Source organism: Lissotriton vulgaris, chromosome 10, assembly GCF_964263255.1.
Source record: "Lissotriton vulgaris chromosome 10, aLisVul1.2, whole genome shotgun sequence".
NCBI lineage: Eukaryota > Metazoa > Chordata > Amphibia > Caudata > Salamandridae > Lissotriton > Lissotriton vulgaris.
In genome coordinates, this window is record NC_141698.1 from 573,418,292 (window position 1) to 573,441,319 (window position 23,028).

At 44.7% G+C, this 23,028-nt stretch overlaps 1 protein-coding gene across 2 annotated transcripts in view; it reads right to left on the bottom strand.

Annotated features, from left to right (window-relative positions):
* SHISA9 (shisa family member 9) overlaps positions 1–23,028 on the bottom strand; it is a 1,229,487-nt gene that overhangs the window by 71,100 nt on the left and 1,135,359 nt on the right. The window lies entirely within an intron of this gene.

Here is a 23,028-nt window from a genome sequence, read left to right on the forward strand (position 1 = left end):
CTGGTCTGTCAGTGTTGGAGTAAAGAACTAATTCTTACACAAATCTATCTTGGGCATTAATTGATAGGAGTGCTGGGAGAGGGTCACTCTCTTCCTCCTGGACTACATCTGTTGCCATTGACATGGTGACATCTGCTCTTTCATGATATAGTTTGAGTTTGTTCTCATTGATCACCCTGAGAGTAAGGGTACTCCCATCCTCGAGAAGAAGGGGGAAGTAGGTGACTTTTCACAGTTTCTCGTTATAGCTGGACGCCCTTCCCGATGACGAATTTTGAAGCCGTGACCTTATCACAGGTGCGGCACTTTTCTGTCTTTATTTGGTTTTGGTCACCACCCGACCTGTAGCTGCTACTTTAGCGGGAAACAAATCTGGGGCCATTCATTACCTGGTCGCCGCTTTATAACGAGAAACTGTGATGAAGACGTAATGGTCCATTCTGACTTATTTTTCTACGTCTCCTAACTTGGGGTTCGAAATAGCACTTGCACTTAAAACGATTCTACCGCACCTACTGGGACTAATTGAGTACATTTCAACTAGGGCTGACTTTTTCCAAGCCAAGGAGACCATAATTGGTCAAGTGAAAACTCCCTCACCCCGGTTCGCATACTGTGTCGGTTTACGATTTCCGCCCCCTGATACTACTAGTTTGCCCTGACGAAATTCCTAAGGCAAAAAAGGGAACGAAACGCGTTGGCTGTGCCTTTGCTTAATGAATACTCTGAATAAAGAAGAAGATACTTACAAACTACTCTCTCTATTGACTTCATTTGAGTGCACCTTCCATTTTTGTTTCTTTGTACAATGGAATCAGAAGTAATGAATGAACGCGTTCGCAGGAAAATGCTAGTTAACCCGCGTCGGCACGGAGCCAAAGGGAAAAGAAAAGGAGGCGGATACAGCGGTAGCCTCCAAGGGGGCGGAATCAAGGAGCTGTGATAACGGGGGCAGTCACAGTGGGGAGAGGAAAAAAGGGTTCTGTCTGGAGCCGCGGTCACAGGGGTAAACATAGCGGGATGTAGAACGTTGCAGCGTTAAAATACCTCATCCTCAGCTGGCGTACTATCGGAGGGCAGGTCCTGGTGTGGTGAAGAAATTCAGGGAAGTCCGCAAACAAGGATTGCGGTACATCAATAACAAGGACGCGGGGAGATCTTCGCTAGCGAGAAAGTAGGAAGCTGGAACACAGGAAGGGGTGTGTTTGCAGGACGAGATCCAAAGCCAAGCAACTTCGCTTTGGTCTCTCATGATTTTAAAGCAAGGGAGTATTAGCAAACTCCACCCTCTGACAGCACGGTAAGGGATTATCCAAAAAGTTTGATTTTCCCTATAGAGCAGGCACTGATGTTTTTTTACTATCCCAAGGGATCGTGCATGAGGCTTCACGCCTAACACAGAGAGACTCAGGAGCTGACAAGAACTAAGATCTAACCGGCAGTAAATAGCCACGTTTTTATCTCTTTTCTGAAGGAGAGTAGTGATGGGATGTTCTTGATGGAGATTGGGAAGATGTTCCAGGCCTTAGCTACATGCCGTAGAACGCTTCCAGACCCCCCCCCCCGCCCAACCTTATTGTGTTTTGGGACCTGAATAAGTTTGGCTTGGCTAGATGGTAGATTCCTGGAAGGCTCGTATAGTTTTAGATGAGATTTTAGAAACCCGGAGCCATATCCATGAAGAGCTTTATAGGCCAAACACACAGACTTAAACTTTATTCTTTTGTCAATTGGAAGCCAATGGAGGGAACTTATTCTGTATGCAATTGGCTCAGACTTGGGGACAGGGTGTTCCCATAATCTAGCCTTGATAAGGCTAGAGCTCTTACCACCGTTTTCCGGGAATCAAGGGGGATGCCACCGAGCCACCCTGAGACGCACCCACGGACCCTTCAGCTGCCACTCCTGCAAGTTCACCTGCAACTGGACCTACACTACACCAGCACCGACCAAGCCGAACACCAGCAGCAACCACCTCAAGTGCATCCTGCTCAACACCCGCTCCGTCCACAGGCACGCCATCGAACTCTGGAACCTCCTCAACACCACATCTTCAGACGTTGCCTTCCTCACCGAAACCTGGATGAACGCCTCCTCAGCGCCCAACATCGCCATCGCCATCCCGGACGGATACAAGATCACCCGGAGGGACCGCGCCAAACAGACGGGAGGAGGCATCGCCATCGTCCACAAGAACACCATCCGCATCACGACCAACACCGACGACACCCTCACAACCGCCGAACACCTGCACTTCCAGATCCACACCGACCCCAAGACCACCCTCATAGGCACCCTCATCTACAGACCCCCGGGACCATGCACACAATTCAGAGAAGACATCGCCCACTTCATCAGCCCGCACGCCCTCCCCTCCACTGACTACATCCTCCTCGGGGACCTCAACTTCCACCTGGAGAACAACAACGACCGCAACACTACCACCCTGCTGGACAACCTCGACAACCTCGGTCTCAAGCAGATGGTGACCACCCCCACCCACTACGCCAGACACACACTCGACGCCGTCTTCTCATCCAGCAAGGACATCGTCTTCAGCCACGCCACCGGACTCCACTGGACGGACCACAGCTGCATCCACTTCGGCTTCAGAAGAACCACGACCCACCACCACCAGCAACAGGTTGCTCGCAGAAGCTGGAACAAGATCACAGCCGACCAGCTCGCCGCATCCCTGAGCCAGGAACCACCCACCAGCTCAGCGAACCTCAGCCAGGCCGCCAAGAACCTCACGAAGTGGATCAGCAACTGCGCAGACGACCTCGCCCCTCTGAGGACCCCGCCTAGCAGACCCGGCAGCAAGAGAGCATCCTGGTTCACCGACGAACTCAAAAGCTCCAAGAAGAACTGCCGAGCCCTCGAGAAAGCATGGCGCAGAGACCTGACTCCAGACAACATGACCACCCTCAAGCTCGCCACCCGTAAACACCACCAACTGATCCACGCCACCAAGAAAACTGCATTTAAGGTACGACTGGACAACAACGCACACAACAGCAAGGAACTCTTCAACATCGTCAAAGAGCTCTCCAACCCCAACGCCAGAAACAACGACATCATCCCATCTCAAGACCTCTGCAACTCCCTCGCCTCCTACTTCCACAACAAGATCGCAAACATACACAACAGCTTCAGCACATAGCCAACGCACCCCACGACCGCACCAATGCCCCCCACCACCACCGTCCGCGCCTGCACCCCGATCACCACCGAAGACACCATCCGTACGATGAACTCCATCCACTCCGGATCTCCAACCGACCCCTGCCCTAACCACGTCTTCAACAAGGCCAACGCTGTCATCGCACCCCATCTGTGGGACATCATCAACACCTCCTTTGACACCGCCACCTTCCCGGAGAGCTGGAAGCACGCCAAACTCAGCGCTCTACTGAAGAAACCATCAGCGGACCCCACCGAACTCAAAAACTACCGTCCCATCTCGCTCTTCTCGTTTCCGGCCAAAGTCATCGAGAAGACCGTCAACAAGCAGCTGGCCGCCTACCTCGAGACAAACGGATCCCTCGCCCTCTCGCAGTCTGGCTTCCGGGCCAACCACAGCACCAAGACCGCCCTCATCGCAGCCACTGACGACATCCGAGCCCTGCTCGACAACGGAGTAACAGCGGCCCTCATCCTCCTGGACCTCTCCGCGGCGTTCGACACTGTCTGTCACCGCACCCTAGTTCAGCTTCTCTGCAACGTCGGAATCCAGGAGAAGGCACTAGAATGGATCATCTCCTTCCTTGCCGGAAGGACACAGAGACTCCGCCTACCCCCGTTCAGCTCGGAAGCCACCGAAGTCATCTGCGGCGTTCCTCAAGGCTCCTCGCTGAGCCCCACCCTCTTCAATGTCTACATGAGCCCCCTTGCAGCCATCGCACGCCAACACAACTCAACATCATCTCCTACGCCGACGACACCCAGCTGATCCTCTCCCTCACCAACGACCCCGCCACCGCCAGAGCCAACCTACACGAAGGGATGAAAGACGTAGCCTAGTGGATGACGAACAGCCGCCTGACACTGAACTCGGACAAGACGGAAGTTCTCATCCTGGGCTCCTCACCCTCCGCCTGGGACGACTCCTAGTGGCCCCCCGCCCTGGGCAGCGCACCCAAACCAACAGACCACGCACGCAACCTGGGCTTCATCTTGGACTCCTCCCTCTCCATGACCAGACAAGTCAACGCCGTCTCCTCGTCATGCTTCAACATCCTGCGCATGCTACATACGATCTTCCGTTGGATCCCCACAGAGACCAGGAAGACGGTCACCCAGGCCCTCGTCACCAGCCGACTGGACTACGGCAACGCCCTCTACGCCGGAACCACCGCCAAGCTCCAGAAGAGACTCCAGCGGATCCAGAACGCTTCAGCAAGACTCATCCTCGACATCCCCCTACACAGCCACATCTCCGGACACCTGAGAGACCTGCACTGGCTCCCGGTCAACAAGAGAATCACCTTTCGCCTCCTCACCCAAGCACACAAAGCCCTACACAACCAAGGCCCAAGATACCTCAACAGCCGCCTCAACTTCTACACTCTCACTCATCAGCTTCGATCGACCAACCACGCCCTCGCCGCCGTCCCCCGCATCCGAAGAGCCACCACAGGAGGAAGGTCCTTCTCCTACCTGGCCGCCAAGACTTGGAACTCCCTCCCGACCCTCCTCCGCCTGACCCAAGACCACCTCGCCTTCAGGAAGCAGCTCAAGACCTGGCTGTTCGAGCAGTAGCGGACCCCCCCTCCCCAAGCGCCTTGAGACCCTCCGAGTGAGTAGTGCGCTATACAAATGTTTTTGATTGATTGATTGATTGATTGATTGAATGGCAGGAGCTTCCTTATCATTTTCAGAATGTACTACACTGAGGATGCCAATTTGTTTGACTGGGCATCAAAGGAAAGTTTTTTGTCCAGTGTCATACCTAGATTTTTCACCTTTTTGACTGGGGATGGGCAGTCACCCAGACTATCTGGCCACCACTCCAGGGACCAGATATCTGGATCTGACCCTAGCAGCATTACTTCACTTTTGTCTCCGTTTAACTTTAGGCAGTTACTCTGCATCCATTGATTGACTTGCGTCATGCAGTTTTTAAATTTGTCTGCCGTCTCTTTAGCATTCTTAGCAATAGATACCACTATTTGAGTGTTGTCGGCATACGACACCGGAAGGAAACCACAGTTCCGTATAATTGGCGCTAAATGTGCTACATACAAGTTGAAAAGGGTGGGGCTTAGAGAAGACCCCTGGGGAACACCACACAGGGAGTTAAATGGTTTGGATTTTGCCTCCCCCATCTCAACTGTAAATGTTCTGTTCGACAAATAGGATGCCAGTAGCGTTCGTGCCGAAGTGTGAACTCAGGCTTTGGCCAGTCGGGTCAGGAGTGTCCCATGGTTTACCGTATCGAAGGCCCCCGAGAGATACAGAAGAACCAAGGCGGCCTTTCCTCCGGCATCCAGTACACTCCTGAGTTCTTCTGTTGCCATGAGCAGAGCTGTTTCGGTTCCATGTCCCTCTCGGAAACCAAACTGCGAGTGGTCTAAGGCATTTCCATCCAAGAGAAATTGGACTAGCTGTTTATTCAATAGTTTATCTAGAACTTTAGCAGCGAAAGGAATTCTCGTAATAGGTCTGTAGTCCCCGGGTTCTTGTGGGTCTAGATTTTTTTTTTTTTTTAATAGTGGCAACACTGGGATGGTTTTCCATGCATCTGGGAAGTGTCCTGATTTTACTATTTGTAGAAATAGCTTTTCTAGTTGCTCACTCAGCAGTTCAGGGAATAACTGTATCACCATCGGTGGGCATGGGTCCATTAAACCGCCGGCCCTGGTGATTCTAACCACCTGCAGAATCTGTTCCACTGAAGGTTGCGAGAAATGAAACCAGGGATCCTGTTTTAGCAGGAGTGGTCCCTCATTAAGTTCAATGCTTGGCCATATGGGCGGATGCTTGTCAGTCCTTATAAATGACTCATAAACTGAGGTCACTTTATTGATGAAGAATTGGCCCAGATTATTGCAAAATTCTGAGCTAATAACTGCCGAATTATTACTGACAATTTTTGTTAGTGTTTTTATGGTGCTGAAGAGTTCTTTGCTAGAAGTTTTTGCTTCGTCAATTTTTCTGCTAAAATATTATTTTTTTCTGCTAAAATCACATTTTTGTAGATGGTCAGGGAAGTTTTTGTATTCTTCTTTCAGCCCCTGGTCAAAGTTGGTCCTCCATCTCTTCTCAGCTTTTCTACAATTTTGCTTTTGCGTCTTAAGTGAGTCAGTGAACCGTGGTTGAGAAGGGTTTTTCCTCCTAAAGGTGACTTTTAGAGGGACTGCAACTTTAACCGCTGAATTTATCCAGCTCGTGATTTGATTTGAGGCAATGTTACTGTCTGGTGCCAGCTAAGGAATTGATAGTTTTAGTTGTTCCATTAATTTCGGGGAGTCTATCCTAGACCAATCATGGTATGTGGCGCGCCTGTGTTGCGGGGCGGGCGTAGTTGCCTCCTCTTTCACCTTTATGGAGAATATTATTACCTTATGGTCTGACCAGGGGACCTGCAAGGTTTCTACTATCTCCATGTCACTATTGGAGGTAAAAATCCGATCAAGAGTTGTGGGTATCCTGCTTGACACTCTGTTCCAAGGCTAGATTAGCCAGTGCATCCCTCAGAGTAGTCGCGCTTGTATCAGAACTTTTTTCTAAATACAAGGTGAGGTCACCCAAGACGGTAAAGTCTGAGACCTTCACGCTGGACTCTAGAAATGGGCTAAGTAATTGAATGAGAGGTGATTTGGCCCTAGGTGGTCTATATATCAAAAGGCCTTTGAACGTATAATTGCGCATGATGTTAATATGAAAAGGCTAGTGTCTCACAGTCTGGGTTACTGCCCAGATCTAAGCCCTTAACCTTTAGTTTATTTCTGGAAATTATGGCCAGGCCTCCCCCTGTTTCCCTTTTCTGTCCGCCCTGATAATAGAGAACCCTTCTGGAATAGCTAAAGCTAGATCTACATCTGAGGCGTCATCTGCCCATGTCTCGGTAATGAATATGAGGTCAAGGTTCTGGGTTTCTATTAGTTCTGCCATTTCAGTATTGTGCTTGACTAAAGATTGAGAGTTAATTAGCCCAGCCTTAGTGATATTTTTATTTAGCTTAATAAGGTGTGTCTGGGGTGTAGTCAGCCTTCCAATAGGTGAGATTTCGAAAGAGCGCTGACAGGTCGGGCATTGTTTGGCTTCCATCAGCATCACCACTGTAGGACAGCATGGCCTAGTCCTGAGTGAGAGAAGCTCATGACTAGAGTAGCTGATCCTCTCTGGACCTGTCTCATTTTGCCCTGGGCTCGGTCCAGGTGCGGACGGGTGCAGACAAGCTTGCCTTTGGCGTGCGTTCGGTGTGAGAGTTTATATCAAAAGCAGTCGACAGGTCCAACAGGACAAGCATGTCTGATTGGCCATTGTCCTGGGCAAGTCTTTAGTAGTCAAACCTCCAACAGAGAAGTATCTGTAGTATGGGCAGCCCTGAACCCTGATTGAGAGGGGTCCAATAGTTTGTGACTTTCTAAATACATAGTGAGTTGTCCATATACCAGAGACTCGAGTACCTTCCCAAAGTAGGGAAGAAGAGAAATAGGGTGATAGTTACTAGGCTCCTTGGGATCTGCAGAAGGTTTTCTCGGAATAGGTTTAACCCTTGCTACTTCTATTTAATAGGAACTATTGCTTGGCTTAAGTACATGTTAAAAAGATCAGTAAGACTCTTGAGGTTTTACACTAATATTGTTAAAAACCATACACCAACATTACTTTTTAATACATACTTAGTTTAAAATAGGAAATCCTAAATAATTGTAACATATACCATTAATGTAATGTACATTTAATAAATGTAATTAATATCTAATACTTTATATAAATATATACTTACATAAATATACACACATAGATATAAATGTGTGTATAAAAACATATATATATATATATATATATATTTATATATATAATATGACACTAATATAAATATACATTTAATACATTATATCAAATATTTAGCCTTGCCTATTGTACTACTATAAAAAAAAATATATATATATATATGTTCACTGAAAAAACCATAGGTTATAGACCATATATAGTTAGGAATTAGCATTTACAAAACCTTGAAACTTCACTGAAAAAACCATAGGTTATAGACCATATATAGTTAGGAATTAGCCTTTACAAAACCTTATTTTACTCACACAAAACCATTGAAATTCGCATATATAGTTAGTTGCACTAACTATATATTGCGCACCCGCAATCCACTGCTGATCATGTCACATATTACATCATTCATGACATGGTCAGTGACATCACTGATGACATCACTGATGACATCTCAAATGACATCACTGATGACATCACTGATGACATCTCATTTGACATTACTGATCACATCACTGATGACATCATTCATGTGATAATACGATGAACCTCTTCAGACTCTAATATAACCTTAGATACACTCAGTGTAAACAGACACTCACAGACTGTCACTCATCCATGGAGTTACTCACACACCTAGTCAGTCATGCAAAGAATCAATCACACCTCCATTTCCTCAACTATACAGTTATACACACCTTACTTATTCAAACATATACTAACACATATTTACTCTCTTATACAATCCCTGATACAAGTTCACAATGATCCATACAGCCACTCACACATTCACTGGCTCTTATGCACAGTTATTTATATATGTCAACTCTCACATGTACTGTGTTTTACATATGTACTTACTTTGACATGTAGCACTGAGATATCCATTCACTCACCAATACACTCATGCACATAGTCAACCGCCCATACAGCTGTTTCCACATGCACTTTTGAACCCATACATCTAGTGAATCAACTGCTCACACATCTATGCACAGAGTCATACACCTCCCAGCCACCCACACACACACTCAGTCTCCCATACAAATACTTGGGCAACCAATCAATAACCCATATAATTACTCATATAGCTACTGATCAACACATGCAGCAGTTTACAGAACAGCAGACATAATGATGCACAAATTAAGACAGTTTAGTCACTAACCCATGCACTCAGTGAGACACATTTAATCACTCACTCATACAGTCTGTCATGCACCTACTAAATCCTTCATCCAGACACTTATACATACACTCATTCTTCAATATGTAAGAGATATTTTAACTTTACAGAAACATACAATCACTGGATGTTGTCATCAGTGATGTCATCAGTGATGTCATTTGAGATGTCATCAGTGATGTCACTGACCATGTCATGAATGATGTAATATGTGACATGATCAGCAGTGGATTGTGGGTGCGCGATATATAGTTAGTGCAACTAACTATATATGCGAATTTCAATGGTTTTGTGTGAGTAAAATAAGGTTTTGTAAATGCTAATTCCTAACTATATATGGTCTATAACCTATGGTTTTTTCAGTGAATTTTCAAGGTTTTGTAAATGCTAATTCCTAACTATATATGGTCTATAACCTATGGTTTTTTCAGTGAATTTCAATGGTTTTTTAATAGCAAATATCAAAAGCTGTAAAATGTATTCTTCTTTTAAAGGAAAAATATATTTTATATGTATTTAATATAATTTTTTTATGTATATACATTTTTTGAGGGAACAAATTTATCAACTATCATGCTGAAGAAGAGTGTGGGGAAAAAAAACAAAGAGGAGGACTAAGAGGAAAGAACAATCAGTTCAAAAATACAATTGCTTTAAAGCATGAAGTGCTTTTCCACACATTTACATTTAAATAACTCATATTAGAACATACAAAATATCTACAGAGGAGACGGTGTACATTGAATTTTAGACTCTTCATTGGTACCTACATGTTGGTACTTACATCACCCACACAACACAACAGCTCTATTCAGAGCTACCCTACCTCAAAGCACTCTAAAATATTATTTTACTATTTCCCTTGGTTTTCCCCTTGTTACGCTTTCACGAACGCTACCCGGTGCGCGGACCGGGCGCTAACCGTGCGAAAATTTGAAAAAAAAGGTTTTTTTTTTACATATATGGGCCTCCTCAGCCACCCTCAGAAATCTTAGGGGGTCAGGATATGTCTCCCGTGCCCCCTTATACCCATTCCCAACATTGTTTATCCTCCATCTTGTGACTAAATTCATCCGAAACACAAGATGGCGGACTCCCGTTACGCTACCTGTGAGCTACCCGGTTCGCGTACCGGGTAGCGCTTCCACCGCGAAAAATCGAAAAAAAGTATTTTATTTTTTTGCCCTGCGGGGCCCTTTAATAGCCCCCACATCAATCCTGGGGGGTCAGGAGGGGTCTACCTTGCCCCTTTCATTCATTTCCCCCTTCGTTTATTTCCACCTCTTGTCTCTCGATCCTACCGAGAGACAAGATGGCGGCCACTCCGGACTGTTTAGAATGTTGAGAGTCACCGGAGAGCCAATCCGCTTCTCCTCGCGAAGTTCCGTTACGCGTCTGGTACGCGAACCGGGGCGCTAACCGGGACGCTGTCACAGATATATATATATTTTTGAAAGTTAATTTCGCAAAATCCACTGGAGCACATATCTTGAGACCTAGCAAAGGCACATCGGGCAAACAGTCTCTACAATTTTGCCAAGTTTCATAGAAATCCATTTAGCCGTTCGAGCTAAAAGTGAGTCTAACCGCCCTATGGAAAACTCAATGTTAAAAACACATTTTGGGACCCCCCTTTTTTCTCGGACCCCGCTTGACGAAACCCCCCCAAACTTTAAGGGGACGCTCAGAAACAAAATGTGCCATTTTCCTGAAAATTTCAGCCAATTCCGTCCGTCAACGCCAAAGTTATTCAACATAGAATTTTCAGAAATCCCTATTCAAAAAAATCCTAACTATATATACCTACTGGCGACCGCCAGTAGGTTATATATATATATATATATATATATACCTACTGGCGACCGCCAGTAGGTTATATATATATATATATATATATATATATATATATATATATATATATATATATATATATATATATATATATAACATTTCTATGGCAAAATGAAACCCCTCATTTTGTTCCTTTGCAAATTAAATGTTTTAAGTGTTAACACTTTATTCCAATCAAGATGACTTCAGGTGTGCCATACTTTTGTCATAAGTAAGACTGTTAGCGCTCTAGTTGTTCTTTAGAACACTCTGGGACATTCTGTCACTGGGCTATAGTTGGGCTACATCTGGCTGATATTTGGGCTACATTTGTTTTTTTTGTCTCTGGTGGCCATCTTTGGGCTACATTGGGCTACATTTGGGCTCAAACATATATATATATAGCCCAATGTAGCCCAATATATATTTTTCAAAGTTAATTTTTGTAAAAACCACTGGAGCATATATCTTGAGACATAGCAAAGGCACATCAGGCTACCAGTCCCTACACTTTTGCCAAGTTTTGTGGAAATCCATTCAGCCGTTCGAGCTAAAAGTGAGTCCAACCGCCCTATGGAAAACTCAATGTTAAAAACACGTTTTGGGACCCCCTTTTTTCTCGGCCCCCGCTTGACGAACCCCCCCCAAACTTTCAGGGGACGCTCAGAAACAAAATGTGCCATTTTCCTGATAATTTCAGCCAATTCCGACAATCAACGCCAAAGTTATTCAACATAGAATTTTCAGAAATCCCTATTCAAAAAAGTCCTAACTATATATACCTACTGGCGACCGCCAGTAGGTAATATATATATTCGTCCTTGTGGTAAATTACCATTAAAAGTACTGACATTCTACTGTGGAAGTATGTTGTCTATTTTTATTTAGTCACATGACTCACCATGTCACTGTGAGGGGGTGGTCACGATGTGTGAATTGCATTTATAAAAGCATTTGAGTTCGATGTACTTGTTGCAGCGTGAACAAGGGCATATCTTGCCAGAAACGCTTAGCTGCTTTCTGTTGTTCAATAAAAACAACTCTGCTGATGTGACGTGGTCCGTCTCCTTCCTGTTTGCTGGTGTGCTGCGTGGTTACTGAAACACCGAGAGATCCAGAGGAGTCACGTGTTGTATGTAAAAACGGAGGTGGATTTGTCTCCGTAACGGACCCCTTCCTCGTATTGTGGAAGCCGCCTTCAAATCAACTTTGCCTGGAAACGTCCTGTTTGGAATTTTCGGCGGCTGCCCCCTGGTCGGCAAGAACAAGGAGTCACTGAGCGCGGCGGCGGTTGAACTGCGGTGTGGTCCGTGTCGAAGGGCGCGGCTTGCAGAGCGGATCCTGCCTTCGCGGTTCGGTGAGTAACAAGAGCCTGTTCCAGGTGGGGGAAGTTTACACAGCGTGATTGCACACGCACGCGTTACAGAAACCCGGGTGGCTATCAGGTGAAAGACGGAGATAATGTGTGGCGTGGGTTTGAATAACGCCGGCAACAGAAACCAATAACATTATGTCTGACGAGCTGGATAAACAGCGTGAGGAGGCTGCTATCAATCTATTTAGTGACCTAAGCAGCGAGAATGGCAATACCAGAGTGCCAAATAGAACCACACAAACAGAACAAGTGAGAAACTTAAAAACGATTTTCAAAGAACTAGAAAAGTTAAAGAAACTTGAATGCACCAAGTGGTGGGAGCATAAATCTCTGAGCAAGTATGAGGAGGTGGGCCGGGTCCCCCGTGGATTGCGGATCCTTTTAGCCCCAAGTTTCGAGAAACCAGACCCCGCCATGCTACAGGAGTGGGGGGAGAGCAACCTGGCAGCTTCCATGAATCTGGTTTGCATTTTAATAAAGTATGCTGCCAAAGATAGAATCAGGTTGTTAGAGGAAATCAAAGCATTGGAAAATGAACTATCCACATATGCTGAAGGGGAAGAAATGAAAAAGCTTGCGGATACCATGAATGAAAGGCTGAGAAAACATGAAGAAAAGATTAAAATTCGAAAGGCAACCAAGTTCACCCGGGATGCCAATGATTACCGTGATGGGAAAATCTTCACATTTTCACGGAAATATGACTCTGCGAAGAGACAAGCCTTCAGCAAAAAGAAGAATGTCATTGGAAGTTCTGCTACAGTGAATACACGTGCTGCCAGGCAAACAAGCTCTACTGCAGGTGCACCAGGGATCAGTTCACAAACTAACAGCATTGGTGGAAATGTATTAAATGAGGACGTTGTAGAAAGCAGTAGTTTGGACTCAGATGCAAGCTCCATAATAAGCAATTCGAGTGATAACCTAACTTCCTCTTCCTCTATGTGCTCGGATTTAAACTTGGAAGGACTAACCAAACTCACCTTGCAGGAGGAAATGGACTTTATAGTAGAGGAGAGGTTACAGACTTTGAGACCAGGGCCAAGGCAAAAATCATCGCGAACAGACAAAGAAGAAACAAGCGAAGAAAAGAAAGGCGCAAGCAGCGGCAACGGTGCCCAAGCACAAACAAAAAAGAAGAAGCCATGGGTGAGACGCCGTTGAATGATAATACCATTATAAATCTTTCCAATGTTACACTAACAAAGGCAGAGCAACAACTACTGTCATTAGGCTTGAACTTTTGTCCTGTTCAAAGTTTTAATTATACTATGACTAGAGTAGATTTGTTCTTTTTCATTAGGAAATTAAAGCTGAGAAAACATTTTGCACTCAAATCTATCAAAGAACCTATTAACAATTTAGTTGAGGACTTGTCCACTGACAACTTAAACATGCTATCAGCTTCAGATGTACACACTTTTCTGGATGCTAATGACCTAAACACCTCTACTAACGATACTGTGGCGGATTTAGATGCTTCTACGCAGGCAAGACTTAGCAAGATATCTGTCTTGCAGAAAGGAGCAGGTCTCAGTCCATTTAAGAGCAAGTCCAAATTTGTGCCCGTAACACCCAAAGACGCCATTGACGTCTTCCATGACTGCGTGATAAATGATATCAAAAAATTGTACAAACAAACTAATTCTAAATCAAGGAAGAAAACAACATTCATGAGAAGAGAATATGGCAAACTAATAAAGAAACTTGGAGAAAATCATGAGATTGTAATAAAAAAATCTGACAAGGGTGGCAATCTTGTGATTTGGCCCAAACAAGATTACATTCTAGAGGCAAAGCGACAACTTTCTGATCCCTTGTGCTATAAAGTTTCTAATCAGAAAGAATATCTCCATGCCAAATGCGAATTGCAACAACTACTTTCCCAATGGAAGAGAGAAGGTCTGATTTCCACCGAGGAATACAAATACATGAACATTGAATTTCCTAGAATGCCATCTCTGTATTTGATCCCAAAGGTGCATAAAGGCGTGACACCTGTGCCCGGCAGGCCAATAGTTTCCGCCATTAGAAGTATGGGCGAAAACGTTGGTCAATACATAGACTTCTTTCTTCAGGACATAGTGAAAAATCTTGCAAGTTATGTTCGTGACACCAGCGATTTCTTGGACAAAATTGCTTGTATTAATTGGGAAGATGACATGTGGTTGATATCATTAGACGTTGAATCGTTATATACGAGCATCTACCACAAACAGGGCATTAATGCAATCAAGTACTTTTTGGACAAAAGACCCATGGCTTTTTATGAGCACAACAAAGTAGTTCTTGGGCTAATCAATTGGTGTCTGTACAATAACTTTTTCACATTCGGCAAAGATATCTATAGGCAAATGAGGGGTGTAGCGGTGGGGGCCTGTTTCTCTCTCAGCTACGCGTGCTTGCACGTGGGCTGGTGGGAGGAGCAGGTCCTCACCGCGATGCACTCTGCCACCATGGGGGAACATGTTGTTTGTTATCTAAGATATATAGATGACATATTCATGGTGTGGAAAGGGCCTAAGGATGGAGCTATGTCCTTTATAGATGATATGAACAACAATGCCATGAATCTCAAGTTTTCTGTCAACATCAGCCAATGTAGAATGCAATTTCAAGATGTAGAGATTTATGTGTCTGAGGACAAACTTGTGACTACACTCCATAGGAAGGCTACGGCGGGCAATATGACTCTGCATGCCGCCAGTATGCACCCTAAACACACCATCGTGGGGATACCCTATGGAGAAATTCTTAGATTAAAAAGAATCTGCAGTTGCCCTTCTGACTTTGAACAATGCTTAGAGGAATTGTTAGTACGATTAAAAGCCAGGGGCTATTCCGATAGAATTCTGAGGGAAGCGGTAGAGAAACCTATGTCTAGATCTAGAGAAAGTCTATTCCCTTCCAGACAATCGGAGTCAGGGAACAGCATTGTTAATGACACTCTACAAGATGGTCCTAGAATGATTACAGCCTTCAGCAGTGAAGACAGGAAATTGAAAGCAATTTTTAAAAAGAACTGGCCCATAGTGTTAAGTGACCATATATTAAATACTAGGTTACCAGCTAATCCCACTATCACCTTCAGACGGGCTAAAAGCATGGGGTCTGCATTGGACAAATCTGCCCCAGAATTGAATGCAAAAACTCCCTGGTTAAAACCTTCTAGGGGTTTTTTCAAATGCTCCAGCTGTCGCGCTTGTAGATTTGGTGAGAATACAGTACAATATTTCACTCCATTTTCTACAGAACCTAAAAAAAAAAATCATGGGCAATTTCAATTGCAAAACAGATTTTGCTGTGTATGTCCTGACATGCACCTGCGGCTTAAAATATGTTGGTAGTACCAAGCTGCAGGTGCATGTCAGGATTTTGCAGCATCTGCGCGCAACCTTACACAGTGACCCTGCCTACCCGGTGGCACGCCACTTTAAAAGAGTGCACAATAAAGATCTTTCGTGCTTGAAGTACTTTGTGATAGGGTTGGGCCACCTTTGAAAAGAGGAGGGGATAGGGAATCACTGTTGAGACAGCTAGAAACAAGGATGATATTGGAGCTTGATACCCGTTGGCCTAATGGATTGAACAACATAGATGAGTTGCACCATTTTCTGTAGTTATAATGATCTTCTGTCCATTTATATTTCCTGTTGATAGTTACAGACCCATGTTTACCAACAATCTCCCTCTTAGTTAGGTTCCCTATTTTGAGGTAGAGGGTGGGTCTGCACACACTGTTTGCCAAAGTTGTAAATCATGAATCAGTGCATTGTCTATTTGCTGTAATTAGAATGTATATATTCTTTGAGGATGTACATGTGTATATATGTGTATATATGGATTGATTGTATATACATTTATGCATTGGTGTATATATATACAATGTTTGTACTTTTCTAATTTTCTACTTTTCTAGTTCGCGATTTTTCTACACTTTTTCTACTATTTTTCTACTGCTGTTCTACTGTTGTTCTATTTTTCTACTTTTTTATACAAATGACTGGTTGATAAGATGATGGATATGAACATTATAAGAAAAGATACACAATTAGTGTGGGTTGTAAATATGTAATATAGATTTGTATATATGTGCCAGTGAAACTGAAAGGTGGTTATATATACATATTATCAATTGATTATCACAAATTTGGGTGTATTCCAATGTTCAAGGATTCTTCTTTTTAACTATTTATACTATTTATTATTCTTAAAGTACGTAAAATATACACATGAAATGTCAGGGTAATCAGAACCCACATAGAATTTAAATGTGATTAGATATATTCTTATCGTACTAGATATAATGACTGGTATTGCACTTAGCTGATACAGCTTTCTCTTCTTATGCACTTTAGATAATTTTGCACTTTACCTTATTCACTTAGCACTTTAAAATACGACCACTGGTACGTAGACGGAAACACCTTAGGCCTGAATTGGGGATATACGAATTTTCCTATCATTCACTACCTGTACGTAGATGTATAGTTGTATTTGTGATGTGATCACTAACAATTAATGGACAGGTCACGTATGGTACATTTGTACCAATGGATTTAGCCGGTGAGGTCTTATGGTCAATGAATAGTAATATCTGGATTTAACCAGTGATGTTTTTTCGTCCTTGTGGTAAATTACCATTAGAAGTACTGACATTCTACTGTGGAAGTATGTTGTCTATTTTTATTTAGTCACATGACTCACCATGTCACTGTGAGGGGGTGGTCACGATGTGTGAATTGCATTTATAAAAGCATTTGAGTTCGATGTACTTGTTGCAGCGTGAACAAGGGCATATCTTGCCAGAAACGCGTAGCTGCTTTCTGTTGTTCAATAAAAACAACTCTGCTGATGTGACGTGGTCCGTCTCCTTCCTGTTTGCTGGTGTGCTGCGTGGTTGCTGAAACACCGAGAGATCCAGAGGAGTCACGTGTTGTATATATATATATATATATATATATATATATATATATATATATGTATATGTAACTTAAAAATATTAACAAACCAACTGCAAAATATTCAATAAATCAGCAAATTAATTAAATATAAAAAACTATTTTTTTTTTACTAAGAAACATTAATTAAAAAAATTATAACAGTTGGACAATATAAATGTATATATAATATTAGCTATATTTTACCAATTTTAAAGAAAGTATTGAAGTCTGGGAATAATAGTATTTCCACTCCAGCCTCTACAAAGGTAGGGAAAGCATTGGACTTTGGAGAGGTAGAATTTACTATTTCCACTCCAGTCTGTGCAACAGTAGGGAGAGAATTGGACTTCGAAGGAATTACATTTACTATTCCCACACCAGTTGGTGCAATAGTAGATAAACTGTTGGACTTCCAAGGTTCTAAATTTACTATTCCCACTTCAGTCTGTGCAAGAATTAGGAAAGCATTGGACTTCAGAGGGGTAATTTAGTCCCAATCCAGGGGCGGCCGTTTGAATCCGGACCAGAGAAGCCCGGTGTGGCTTGCATCACCTTTGTTTTCCCAGCGGGACCCTGCCAGCTGTCTCCCCCCGCCACCGCAGCCCCTGACATCACGCTGCGGCCGCCGAGCGGGGGAGACCACAATCCCCAGCCTGCCCTGCTGCAGGAAGCCGCGAGACCTAAGTTCCGCGCCAGGAGGCGCTACTAAGTCCCTCAGCAGTCTCAGGGGAGCGGGCGGCCGTTTGAATCCGGACCAGAGAAGCCCGGTGTGGCTTGCATCACCTTTGTTTTCCCAGCGGGACCCTGCCAGCTGTCTCCCCCCGCCGCCGCAGCCCCTGACATCGCGCTGCGGCCGCCGAGTGGGGGAGACTACAATCCCCAGCCTGCCTTGCGGCAGGAAGCCGCGAGACCTAACTTCCGCGCCAGGAGGCGCTACTAAGTCCCTCAGCAGTCTCAGGGGAGCTGGCGGCCATTTGAATCCGGACCAGAGAAGCCCGGTGTGGCTTGCATCACCTTTGTTTTCCCAGCGGGACCCTGCCAGCTGTCTCCCCCCGCCACCGCAGCCCCTGACATCGCGCTGCAGCCGCCGAGTGGGGGAGACTACAATCCCCAGCCTGCCTTGCGGCAGGAAGCCGCGAGACCTAACTTCCGCGCCAGGAGGCGCTACTAAGTCCCTCAGCAGTCTCAGGGGAGCGGGCGGCAGTTTGAATCCGGACCAGAGAAGCCCGGTGTGGCTTGCATCACCTTTGTTTTCCCAGCGGGACCCTGCCAGCTGTCTCCCCCCGCCGCCGCAGCCCCTGACATCGCGCTGCGGCCGCCGAGTGGGGGAGACTACAATCCCCAGCCTGCCTTGCGGCAGGAAGCCGCGAGACCTAACTTCCGCACCAGGAGGCGCTACTAAGTCCCTCAGCAGTCTCAGGGGAGCGGGCGGCCGTTTGAATCCGGACCAGAGAAGCCCGGTGTGGCTTGCATCACCTTTGTTTTTCCCAGTGGGACCCTGCCAGCTGTCTCCCCCCGCCGCCGCAGCCCCTGACATCGCGTTGCGGCCGCCGAGCGGGGGAGACTACAATCCCCAGCCTGCCTTGCGGCAGGAAGTCATGAGACCTAACTTCCGTGCCAGGAGGCACTACTAAGACCCTCAGCAGTCTCAGGGGAGCGGGCGGCCTTTGAATCCGGACCAGAGAAGCCCGGTGTGGCTTGCATCACCTTTGTTTTCCCAGCGGGACCCTGCCAGCTGTCTCCCCCCGCCGCCGCAGCCCCTGACATCGCGCTGCGGCCGCCGAGCGGGGGAGACTACAATCCCCAGCCTGCCTTGCGGCAGGAAGCCGCAAGACCTAACTTCTGCGCCAGGAGGCGCTACTAAGTCCCTCAGCAGACCCGCATCGCGGGAGCGCCGGGCTAAGCCCGGGCAAAGGGCAGGCCCTCTGTGGCCCTCAGAGGCCAGAGGAGACCGGACCGGGCCTGTCCCCTTGGTATTTGACTGTAAGGTAAAAGGTGTCACTTGCTCATTCTAAAGCTATTTATTTATTTATTTCATTGTGAGACTGTTCTGTGGATCTACTACCACCATGTCTCCTAAGCTGGCTTCTAAGAGCTGTGGTACACAGAGGAGCGAGGTCACTAGGCCCATGGATTGCTATCTGGAAAGGGTAACCTCAACTATTACCCTTGAATTAGATAGATTAGAGCAACGCTTGCCCACAGATAATGTGCTATGCAATCTTCCTGCCACACAGACGGCTGATGTAGTATATGGATCCACCTTGCTTGACGAACTGAATGCCCTTTGTAAAACCCAGTATGTTGCTGCAGACTATGTAACCAAGGCACCCCATGCCCTGGGTAGCCCCCCAGTAACTCCAAATGCCCAGTCCACTACGCCATTATTGACTACGCCATTTTTGATAGACTGTAACATATCAGATGCTCCCTCCCCATCTCCGTCTGTAAAAGTCAACAGTAATCACGCAGAGCCCCTGCATATGTCACCCGTCAAAAGGAAGCGACACGGGACTACACGCCTGGGGGATGAAGCCAAACAGAGAAAACTGTGTACAAGCTCCCCAGCAATGACTACACCTATCCCGTCAGCGGCTAAGAGACATAATAGTTTAGATTCTCCTGCTCCTACCTCCCAGGCAATTTTATTGGACCTCATAGAACGGCTTGTTACTTCTATAATATCCCCACTGATAGCAAGAATAAATAGTCTGGGAGAAAAACTGAGTGAAATTGAGACGAAAATTAGTCCCACTACATCACTAATAAAGAACATGGCAGAACCCAGCCAGGAACCCGTTCTACCTGCCACTGTGGTGCATAAATCGGCTACTCAAAGCAATAACTGTGGGAATAAAATAATGACTGAACATAGGACTAATCGGAAAAATCAAAATGCTGGTAGCCGATCCACTACAACCCAGAGGCTCAGCCCCAAAGTAAGGTCGACATTAGCCCCAATCCCTCACACTGTCATGGCCGACAATAAAGGTATCAACTCTGGCAGAAGTGACCATATAAATTTACCCCCAATAGCCGCCCCTTTTGTATGTGTTCTCTCGGGCGTCCCAGTACTTAAGAAAGGAATACCTGAGAGACAGCACGACTTAAGAAATAAAGTCATCTTTTGGCTAACCAAAAATAGACCTTTGCCACCTAACATTGACGGCTCGATAGTAAGCGTCAGAAGGGTGGGTTGGTTGGGACCGCTCCATAAGGACATTCAAGGGGACCTTGTCCTGGTAAGATTTAGAAATAAAACTGTCGTCCCCTATCTACAATCCTGGCAGCCCCAACTGGGTGATGGCCCTATATCCACATGGCAATTACATGACTTTTATCCTAGGGCGTGTTATCTCACCCCGTTAAGACCAATAGTAGAGAGTAATCATCAGAGGGTCAGAAATGTATACGCACAATCTGGTTATAAAATGCCGACTTCAAACCTTTTTTACTTGCCCTGAATACATTAATCTAGACAGGGGAAGCCCCTAACTGATTTGATGTTAAACTTTGTCAAAAACTGTTTCTTTTTAACTGTGTAAATAATTATTTTTAGCGAGATGTAATTTTTGTGACTGTTTTTAATCATCTGTATGCTTTTATGATTTAAATTTTTCTAAATCAAATAAAGCTTAATTGAATTGAATAGTCCCAATCCAGTCTTTGCAGCAGGTGGGAAAGCTTTGGACTTTGGATGAGTAAGATTTACTATTCCTACTCAAGTCTGTGCAACAGTAGGGAAGGAAATGGACTTCGGAGGGGAAAATTTACTATTCCTACTCAAGTCTGTGCAACAGAAGGGAAAGCTTTGGATTTCAGAGGAGTAACATTTACTACTCCAATTCCAGTCTCTGCAACAGTAGAGAAGGAGTTGGACTTAAGAAGGGTAATATTTAGTGTTCCCACTCTAGTCTGAACAATAGTGGTGAAAGGGTTGGACTTCGGAGGGGTAAGATTTACAATTCCCACTCTAGTCTGTGCAACAGTAGAAAAAGTGTTGGGCTTCAGAGTGGTACAATTTACCATTCCAACTCCAGTGTGTGCATATAAAGAAAGCATTGTAATGCAGAGGGGTTAAATTTACTATTCCTAGACCAGACAGTGCAACAGTAGGGAAAGCATTGGACTTTGGAAGGATAACATTTACTATTCCCACTCCAGTTTGTGCAACAGTAGGAAAAGTTTTTGCACTTAGGGGGATTACATTTACTATCCCCACTCCAGTCTGTGCAATTGTAGGGAAAGTGTTGGACTAAGGAGGAATGATATTTACTATTGCCACTCCAATCTGTGCAACAGTTGGGAAACCATTGGACTTCGGAGCAGTAATATTTACTTTTTTACACTGCAGTCTGTACAGCACCAGGATTATTACTTAACTTCAAACACATAACATATTTGCAACATAACCCTATTCATTTACAATACATTTTAAGCTTTTAATATGAAGTTTGTTAATTATCCCCAAAAATGAAGCCTAACAAAAGAAACAATTAAACACATTTCACGATTATTAAACAATTTAACAATTAGTTATCAATTTTTATTTATTTCATTAATAATAATTGTTAATTAATGAATTATTACTTAACTTCCCACCCTATACCCCTACAAACCCAGCTGACCACACCTAATATATAACTAATACAATACAAATGTTAAGCAATTTATATATTTAATAATCACTTAAATAATAAATTAATGAATAAAAATAATTGTTAATGAATTGTTACTTAATTAACTTCCCACCCTATACCCCTACAAACCCAGCAGCCTTCAAGGAAAACTTAGGGGTCAATACGGTTAGTTAGAAGTACTTGTGGTGAACAGCTCTGATGGAGAGCTATACAGGGGGACCAGCAAGGTCCTCAAGACCGTTACATTTGCAGGTAAACCAGTCCTACTGCAATTCCAGCCACTTTCTCTGCATTGCAATATATTCCTATGGAGTGGTCCTGATACAAGAGATGAAGGATGCTGAAGATGCTCTAAGGTTGCTGTGGATGTGATGCAGTGGACAGGGGTTTTCCTGCAAGGATCCCTCGGTCCACGAAGATGATGAGGGGTCCTGTTTGCAGGGTTTACGTCCCATGAAGTCCTCTCTGGTCTGGCCGAAGTACAGTCACCCCTAGACTACCAGTCATCCGTTGTTGCGGTCCTCCGTCAATAATTTTCCTTCTGAGGATCCCATCAACTCTCTGTAAGCACTCCTTGGCTCAGCGAACTTGGGTGCAACTCTACGCCTCTTGGTCCTCGGTGCTGCAAGGTATCAGTTGTCTGCAGACTTGCAAAGTGATGCTCGGCAGCTCCTTATGCGGCACAGAAATCCCTGCAGTTCTGGGGACTGTCCACCAAGCCAAAACCCCTGAGTCTCTTGACCTTATTCACTTCTACTTAAAACGTTTAATTACAATTTCCTGATACAAAGAAATAAAATACTCCTTGTTGCTCAAAAGACATGACTCATAGGAACACACAATACAAATCGGGGTATTTGCCTCTTTGTGTGATAGGAAAATACACAGTCCAAGAGATTTCTCTGTGCCCAAACTGCACATAAAGAAATTCAAATATTAAAAGATAGCTCAAGCAAATAATCAGTTGCTCAGGAAGTAGTTTTATCAAATACCAGTGATTTTTTTTATCAAAAATTAACCTCCAAGAGATGGCACGCCTGATAAATTGGTTATCATTTGTCATATGCCACAAAGTACATTACTTAAGTAAAAATAAAT